The sequence below is a fragment of the Panicum hallii genome, chromosome 2 (assembly GCF_002211085.1).
Source record: "Panicum hallii strain FIL2 chromosome 2, PHallii_v3.1, whole genome shotgun sequence".
Classification (NCBI taxonomy): domain Eukaryota; kingdom Viridiplantae; phylum Streptophyta; class Magnoliopsida; order Poales; family Poaceae; genus Panicum; species Panicum hallii.
Window position 1 is genome coordinate 31,313,163 of NC_038043.1, and position 8,593 is coordinate 31,321,755.

The 8,593-nt window shown below is 42.4% G+C and overlaps 1 pseudogene; it reads right to left on the reverse strand.

Moving 5' to 3' along the window:
• Window positions 1-892: 892 nt before the first annotated feature.
• LOC112880951 lies at window positions 893-4,925 on the reverse strand (annotated as a pseudogene).
• Window positions 4,926-8,593: the final 3,668 nt, after the last annotated feature.

The following is an 8,593-nucleotide window of genomic DNA, read 5'->3' on the forward strand; positions in this document are numbered from 1 at the left end:
TATCGTTATTTAGTTATCCGCTGCGAACTCGTTATTTTGGGATGACATGTTCAACTTCTAATTTGATAAACTATATCCCTTACTAATGTTAACTAGTGAGCCCGAGGCTTGGATGTTGTTGTTGAGCTTTAATTTTGGATTCGAACCTATCCTTTGTTGAACTTATAATGTTAGCGTAACCTTTATTGCTTAAAATTTGCTCTTTGTGGTCCATCAGTGATATATAAGATTGTGACGGTATGTGTATATGCATAATCTTGGCCATATGGTGGAGCACATATCGGGACTACCGGATTTGACATTATTTTAGGCGAATGACGAGTTGGTCATTTCTAATTTAGATGTGGGCTAACACGTGGCACGCTCTTAGCGCGAGCGCGTGTTAGCTCACTACAAGAAAATAGTTTATTTTCGTCGGCCAGAAACCGTCAAAAATAGCCAGAAAGCTGTCAAAAATATATATATTCGTCGGTCGGCCGACGAAAATAGACCGATGGAATAAAATCGACGAAAATCGGCGAAACCGATGAAAATAGATGCAATATTTTCATCGGCTGCGCTGGCCGACAAAAAAGACATGTATTTTCGTCGGTCTTGACGACCGACGAAAATAGTGTAGTTAGTTTCATCGGCTTCCCTAGTCGACGAAAATATTGGATACGCTTTAGTATTTTCGTCGGCCACGTGGCCGACGAAAATACTGGGCGCCTGCTTAAAAAAACAGCTACTGCATTTTCCATAGTTTTCCAGAATTACAAATAACAGTTAATTAACATAAAAATAGCCATCCATAAGCAATCATGAAATACATCATCACACAATTATGAAATACATCCAATACGTGCAATCATAAAATCCATAGTCTAAATGGCATATATATGTCAACAAAAACTTGCATAGGGCCATCGACCCTCAAGAAAGAAATGCCTAATCAAATTGGGAATACACATTCAGTAATTCATTTTCATGCCTTAACTTGCAAAGCAAGACCTTCATGTACAAGCACGCAAGCTTCCAGCCAACCAGAACACGAAACGCTTATTCGGGGACAGGTATTAGTCTCATAGAACTTAGCAGCCAAACTGCTCATATTTGGCTGCCATTTTATGAAAGGAGCTTATGACCGTAGAAGATAATGCCTGGCGGCCTTCACAGACGATTGTACAGCGAAAGCAACTCCTTGAGCTTTGCTGCTTCAGGGCTAAGGCTGTCGAAGCCAACAGAGCTTGGTATCCTCCATCTCCAGTTTCCTTTCTGTTCAGAAGGTTGAAAATAACAGGGTCTCGTAACACTGTTGTTTAAGAGCATATGCCAATTACACAAGTAGAAGGTCAGAAGGGGCTACCAGAACTGTCGAGGCCAAGAATATCCTGCATGGTTACCATGGAAGTCCTTGCAACAGAAGAAAGGGCAGCACAGATCAGTGTCCATGAGATGTCAGTATTCTTGGCTTCCGGTAGATACTTAATCACCTGAAAAAAGAATGGAAGAAAGAGATAAATATGACGACAAAGAGTGCCATCAATATGTGCTGATTCAAGAGAAACTGGAGATACTGACAATTTGCTTCTCTTCCTCGGGTAAATTTTGCCACCAGCCAAGAACCTACTAAGGAAGTCATTAAAGTATGTAAAGAGTCTATATTTACTAGTTTAATTAGTAGTCCTCCAAAAATATTTAAAATAAAAGGCAGTCGAAGAGAAACTTGGAACTAACCGTATCGTTATCATGTGTTCCGGTGTACACAACTTGGTCCATTTCATGGTTACGCGGCAAGTGAGGGTTGTCAGAACCACCTCCAAAAGCTGTTCCACATACACAAATAGAATTAGAGCGCTGACACATTCAATTGATAAGAAAAGTATCTCAGTGCTGCCTTGGCATTATTACCAAACTGGAGAACTGCCATTCCAGGGGCCCCAATTGATTTCCTTAGCTGAACCACATCCACAGTAATCACCCCCTACAAGTAGTAATCATGTGACGAGATAAACATTAGCATGAAGGAATCAAATGTTCTAACTGGCATATTACTTCAATTATCTTAGAGCATCAAGATATTTGCTAGGAACTTCACTTTCAAATTACACTTAACCTTTTCCCGGCTAATTCCATGTATTTATGCTACCATTTATGCAGTGGAAAACGTGTATAATTTTGTAGATTTACTCGAATATGGACGTTACAACTTACAAGCCATGAGAACGTTTTTCTAATTTCGACACCCATATTAGCGCACCAAAAAACCATATGCACAAGACACTGGACTCTATTGGATTAAAGAAAAGATTTGGATAATAGGATGCATACCAGGTCTTCTGCTATTATATTTATGCTACCAACAGCTTTGAAGAGCGCATCAAAAAACACATTCCTCGGTCCAGCCTACTGCCAAAGATGGGACTGCCCAGAAACCCGCAAGCCCCCGGAAATGGTCAATACTGAACTCATCGTACAAATCAAGGGCTCGTTTAATCCTCTTTATCCACCATGAAAAGCCGTCTGCTTCCATAGCTTTCCAGTCGTACAACGGACCGCAAAATTGTAATTGATAAGGAAATACCGTGTTTTTTCCCTTATGGTACTGAACAAGAAATACACAGACTATAGGCTAGGAAAATTTATTGATTGGGAAGAAACGCATCTACGTGTTCCATAGCTGACCAGTTTCGCTAAATGCATCAGGTGGAACACCACTAACAAAAGTGGGGAAACCGTTCTTGTCCTTTACAAGCAGAGACAACAATCAAGAACCAACACAATAACAAGTTTTCAAAAAATAAAAGTAAGATCGATTTAAGAAAATAATTGAGGTGTACCAGCAAAAATGATTTCCTGTTTGCCCATACATCTGCACTATCGTAGCCAACATATATAGGCATGTCACCCATTATGCTGATACCCAACTTCTGTGCATATTTACGAATCCGTTGCCATTGCCTTTGAAATAAGAACTGCTGAGCCATAAATGTCTCTATCTGCATAACACATGAAGTTGCTAAATCTACTGACAATTTTTGTCAAGAAAAAACATTGGAAGAGCATGTACTATAGTTTCAAATGCTTACGAAGTCCTTCTGTTTTTGATATATATCTTCCAAGGCTCCAAGATGGCGATTTTTAAGAGGCTCAGGCCACTCGTACCAGGAGAATGCACCAATGCTCAGGCGGCGGCGAGGGGAGGGGGGGGGGGGGAGGGCATCGGGGGCGCTGGCGGCGCGGGCATGGGTAAGGCAGACAAACAAAATGTGGGGAGGCAGATACTTAGGGTACTTAGGGCACCGCTATTTTCGTCGGTCTGATTTGAGCCCACGAAATTAGACGTATTTTCGTCGGCTAAGCTGAGGCCGACGAAAATATAGACTTTGTTTCGTCGGTCCGCGCCAGGCCGATGAAAATACGTCTAATTTCGTCGGCTTACACAAGCCGACAAACTAATTTGGTAATTTTTGTCGGCTTGCCTTAGACCGACGAAATTAGAGGTGGCCCACGAAATTGAGCTGCTTTAGTGTAGTGGCTCTCATCTTAATGCTAATGACCGACGGTTTGCTTAAAATGATGTTAAATTGGGTGGTTCTCATGTATGGTATATAAAATAGAGTAATTTGAATGTAGCAGTTGATATAGTAATTTCGTGAGTAATCCTCTAGCTGTATTTTATTTTCCTCCTTGATCGCTAATTTCTGCGTAAATAAGCACCAAGGACCTGGAGCCGTGAAGAGCTTGATTTCTTCGCTGCGCAAGGATGACGCTCACCTCCGTCCTCCGAAATATAGCTATTTTTTAAAAAAATTAAACATTTTATAGATGGTAAACAAATTATAAAAATGGCCACAGTTTGAACACGACGCTTGGCTCTCAAAACACTACTATTATTGCAAAGAGTATCTGCAACGATGAAGGCATCTGGAACTGAGTAGGCTTCGGTAAGGCACTCATATAGCATGTTTTCTTCTCCGATCGGACCCTTCTCTCTAGAACCTCACGAAATGATGGTAGAATCACATCATCAACCGACAATAGATCCTAGTAGCAGGTAGGCTAGCCATGTGATTAAGAAGAACCCGAAGATAGTAACATTCCCCCTCTGCTAGATGAGCCGAGACTAGTCTCTCAAGTTGCCAACATGTATCATACATTTCCTATGTTGCTAAAATTTACCATTCGGATGCCATGTATAGAACTCGAGGAAGCCCCAGTGCAACATATCATGAGCTCTATCTTCTAAATTGTTTAGCTCGAAGTATGCTATCAGGATTGACCTTTCGACATCTGGACGATTGACCACTCGTAAAACATTGCCGATTGCCGCGCTGATGAAATGAAACCATGTGCATATCGGGTAGCTGAAGTTGCAACTATTGTATAGGTGGGTAGATCTTACTTAAGTTGAAAATGTATATCCTCCACAAGACTTCTAGAGGAGGCACCCACCATGCATCCCTACTCTCTTCTATCTTATTTATCCCTTTGTCATCTGCCTTGCCGACCTCTCTCGGAGCAACAGAAGCACAGTCGTGGCCCTTATAGATGTACTTGAACAAGTATTTAACAGACTTAATGCTCCCACATATCTCAACATTGATGTGGTAGTTGAGCAATTGTAATAGATAAGGGACACATCTATATATTGCCCAGCCAATGGCCACAAACTTTTTCCTCGCGACCATCCTCACTTCACCTATAAATGAGGTAGAGTCCTTGCCCTCTAAGGCAGCCTCGCAGAAAGGGCACGGGTGATGGTTCTTGCACGAAGAATGACCCTTTGTGCATAGGCAATTCAGATTTAGCGATCCACCCGGGCCTTGCATCATATGCTTCATAACCATCTTGTGCAGCTCTGGGTACTTCTTCTTGTTTGGAAGTTCAGCTGAGATTAGAAGATCATACTGCTTGGGGCAAGTGAGCTTGAACTTCTTGTGCATGGTGATCAAAAAGTGGTCACGTGGTGAACCCATCTTTTGGAACTCCACCACATACACATAGACGGTTACTACTTACTGGCACAAGCAGTCCTCAATTGTGTGAAACCCGAGAGTGCGCATGAGGATTCAAGTAGGTTGCTTAGTTTTACCGCCAGTGCTGTATGGATGTTGTATGTGCACAACATGTGCCCAGCTAGACCGGAAGTTGAGAGTTTACCCATTCTCTGATGTACTTCCTCCGATCTAAATTATAGGTCATTTGTGTCCTACCCTGTTTAAAGATAAAACCGAATGCATAGCTACATGTATACCAAGATCAAATTTCTTACATATAGCAACATCATTAATGAATAAAAAATAATAGTATCATAAAAAAGAGAATTACAAGGCTTTAAAGTCTACAAAAGATATACATTGTACTAGAAACGAAGACTCCAAACTTCATAGACAATCAACAAGGAATTGTGTACATCTAGAACTCAGCATCATCTTCAGAAAACTTCACCACAACTTTCTCTTCTGAGTAGCGGTTATAGCAAAGGTGAGTACACTTATGGTTGGTACTTAGTAAATCTAGGAATAATATAATATGAAAGGCCAAAAATAAGAAAAGGTTGTCTAGTTGACTGCAATAAGCAATTTTAGTTGGTCAAATTTATTAGCACTTGATTACTACGATGTAAGTTCATATCAACCCACATTAAAAGAAACATATACAGAAGAATATATCCATAACCATAAGTATGAATCACAATTTAATTTATATTCAAGTTTATTAATCATGTGAGAATCCACGCCACTCTTGATCATGAGCACGGCTGATAGATCCATTTTATACACTTTGCAGAGGTTGTACATCTTTACCCACAAGTCGTGATACCATCGCTGAGATGACCATTTCCCCTTCAAATTACGGAGATGTGTGTGCTACATGGTGCACTACAAGGCCTTTACAAAGACTATCTAAGAAGTAGTAGCCCGCAAGGTTTCAACAACTAGGTGAGTGTACCCTCCCCCAAGCGAGTATACCCCGTAGGCATACCAACTACTTTGGTAGACCGAATACCCCTCTTAAACCTAGACCCGCCTCTTGCGCCTTTCAGTAAGCTATTGATAAGATAGAGAAATCTAATTAATTAGTCAAGATCAGATCTCATTTAGTTCTTGTGGTTGCACTATTTTCCTAGGTGATCACTCTATGTTCCAATTAATACATGATTATCTTGCAATTAACAAAGCACAACAGAAGTGACTCAAATTCATCCTTGTTGTCATCACGGTTATCATTATTTCCAAACTAGAAACAAAGGTAGCAACTAACTAGAAAGCTATCCAACAAGATAAAAACTTAGGTTCATAAGAAAGTATCATAAAGACTAGGTCAAAACATTAATAGGACCCATCACATTAAAAACACAGCATGCAAAGGTGACTAATTAATAAAGATTATTAGGACAAAACATGATCAAAGAAAGACTTTTCTTTTCCAAAGAATAGTTGTCAGAGTCTTCAACACTTGGTTCTTCAAAATATTTATCTTCAAAGCTCTCATATTGTGTTCCTTCTATTCACGACAAGCATGGGCACAATCATGCAAACAATCAAACAAACAAATGCAACTAATAACAATACACCAAACAACGTGAAAGGTGAAATAAAAGATAAAAACTAATAATATCAATTTCGACTGTCAATTTGATAAAAAAGTTGGGAGAGCTAGCATTTGTTGCACGCATACTTATATAGAATATTATCAGTTCAATATCCCCTAGGAATTCGTACTATGCAGGAATTTGAGCAGAAATGGAGGGAAAACTGTAACACCCTAAGGTAAAATTTTGAGATTTATAATGAATTTAATTGGGCTCCAGTAATTTTTTAGGGACTTATTTTGCCTAGCTTACATTCATTTATAATTTAATTCACAACGAATTAAAATTTATTTTAGGTTTAACATGTTTGTGCATTCATGCTGGTGCATAAGTTTTATTTGGTTGAGTGCATAGGAGTTGAATTCAAATTTGAGTTGGATTCAAATAGATTTGAGTTGGTTGGAAAAAAAAAGGGAAGGAAACAGGAAAGTTGGTCAGTCATTCCTTCTTTTCTCAGTCATTCCTTCCTTTCTCAGTCATTCCTTCTATTCTCAGTCATTCCTTCTATTCTGAGTCATTCTTTCTATTCTCAGTCATTCTCTCAGCCTGACCCCACCTATCGGTGACCATCTCCTTCCTTTCCTTCTTCTTCTCCGCGCCAGTCCTCCCTGTTCCTCCTCCGCCGTCCCGGCCGCTCCCTCGCTGCCCGTGGCCCCACTCCGCCCTCAGTGCGCTCGCTTGAGGCCCATTGACCAGACTCGCTGGCGCCCTCACCTTCTAGAAGCCGAGCCTCCAAAGCCGGGATTGCGCAAAATTCGTTGCGCGATCCGCTTTCACCGCAGAGTCCGCGGCACGCACGCCTAGGGCATCCCCACCGCCACTTAAGCTACCAGGCCGCCTCTCCTGTGACTTCCCGAAAACGCGACCGCAACCCTAGCCACGCCCAGCTCGCTCTCACCATCGAATTTCGCCACGACCGCCATTGCCAGTGAGCTCGGCCGCTACCAAAATTGATCGCCGCTGGCGTGTTTCCGTACTCTCTAACTCCCGTGTTACCTTCACAGCACCACCCCGAGTCGATCCACGATGACCAGAAGCACGGAGGCCCCTGCATCATCTTCCTCCGCGAGCGCCGCCCGCCCCCGCCGCTCGGCCCTCACCGCCAACCACCCTACGCTGTTTCTCCAGCCAGTTCGAGCCCTCGGTGAGCATCAGCACGTTCCCCTCTCCCTCTTACGCTAGCTATCATGGACCGTAGGCCGCACCTGAAGTGAGAACGCCATCGCCGGCGTGCGCCGCCGTGCAGACCCACCGTTCCCGTGAGCCCAACCAGATCGGACCGTCCGGACCCCCCGCCGTGTAGATCGGACTGTCCGAACTAGATTGGGTCCAAACCGTCTGATCCAGATCCGACGGCCCAGATTGGAAGATACCCCTTCAGCCGTGGCAGTTTTATTAAAGAGCCCCTGAGCTTCCTTGGAATCAACCCGCAGTCCACCTTCGTTCAAAGATAATTCCAGTTAAGCCCCTGTTTTTGCACCGAAGCCCTGGGCTTTCCAGAAATAGGGTCCGCTATCCCTGGGCGCGTGGTTTTGCAGTCTAAACTCGAAGTTTATGGGTTAATTCCATTTTAGTCCTCAGTTTTTGCGCAGAACCTCTTAGGACTTCCTGTTTTCTTACAGAAAAGCCCCTGAACCTTGTTTTAGCTCTAGTTTTCGCGTCTTAGCTCCGTTTTAAGTGGTTTTCGCGCTCACGCGATCGTTGTAACGCGTAGAATAGTTCTAGCATAGTTTTGTGTGCTGTTTTTATGTAATGTTGTACTGTTTCTTATCTTTTGTCCTTGCTTGCATGTTTGTGTATGTGCTGGACCATGTTTTGGCGTTGCGATCGTGAGTAGACGCTGAGCCTTTGGACGAGTACCAGGAGCCCCCATATTCTGAGCAGTTTGAGCAGCAGCAGGAGAACTTCGAGGAAGGCAAGTATAACATGAACATCCTATCACTTTTAAATACAACTCCATACTGCATTTTAATACTGTATGCCTATAAAGATTTCCTAGCCACCTTTTATCCTTTA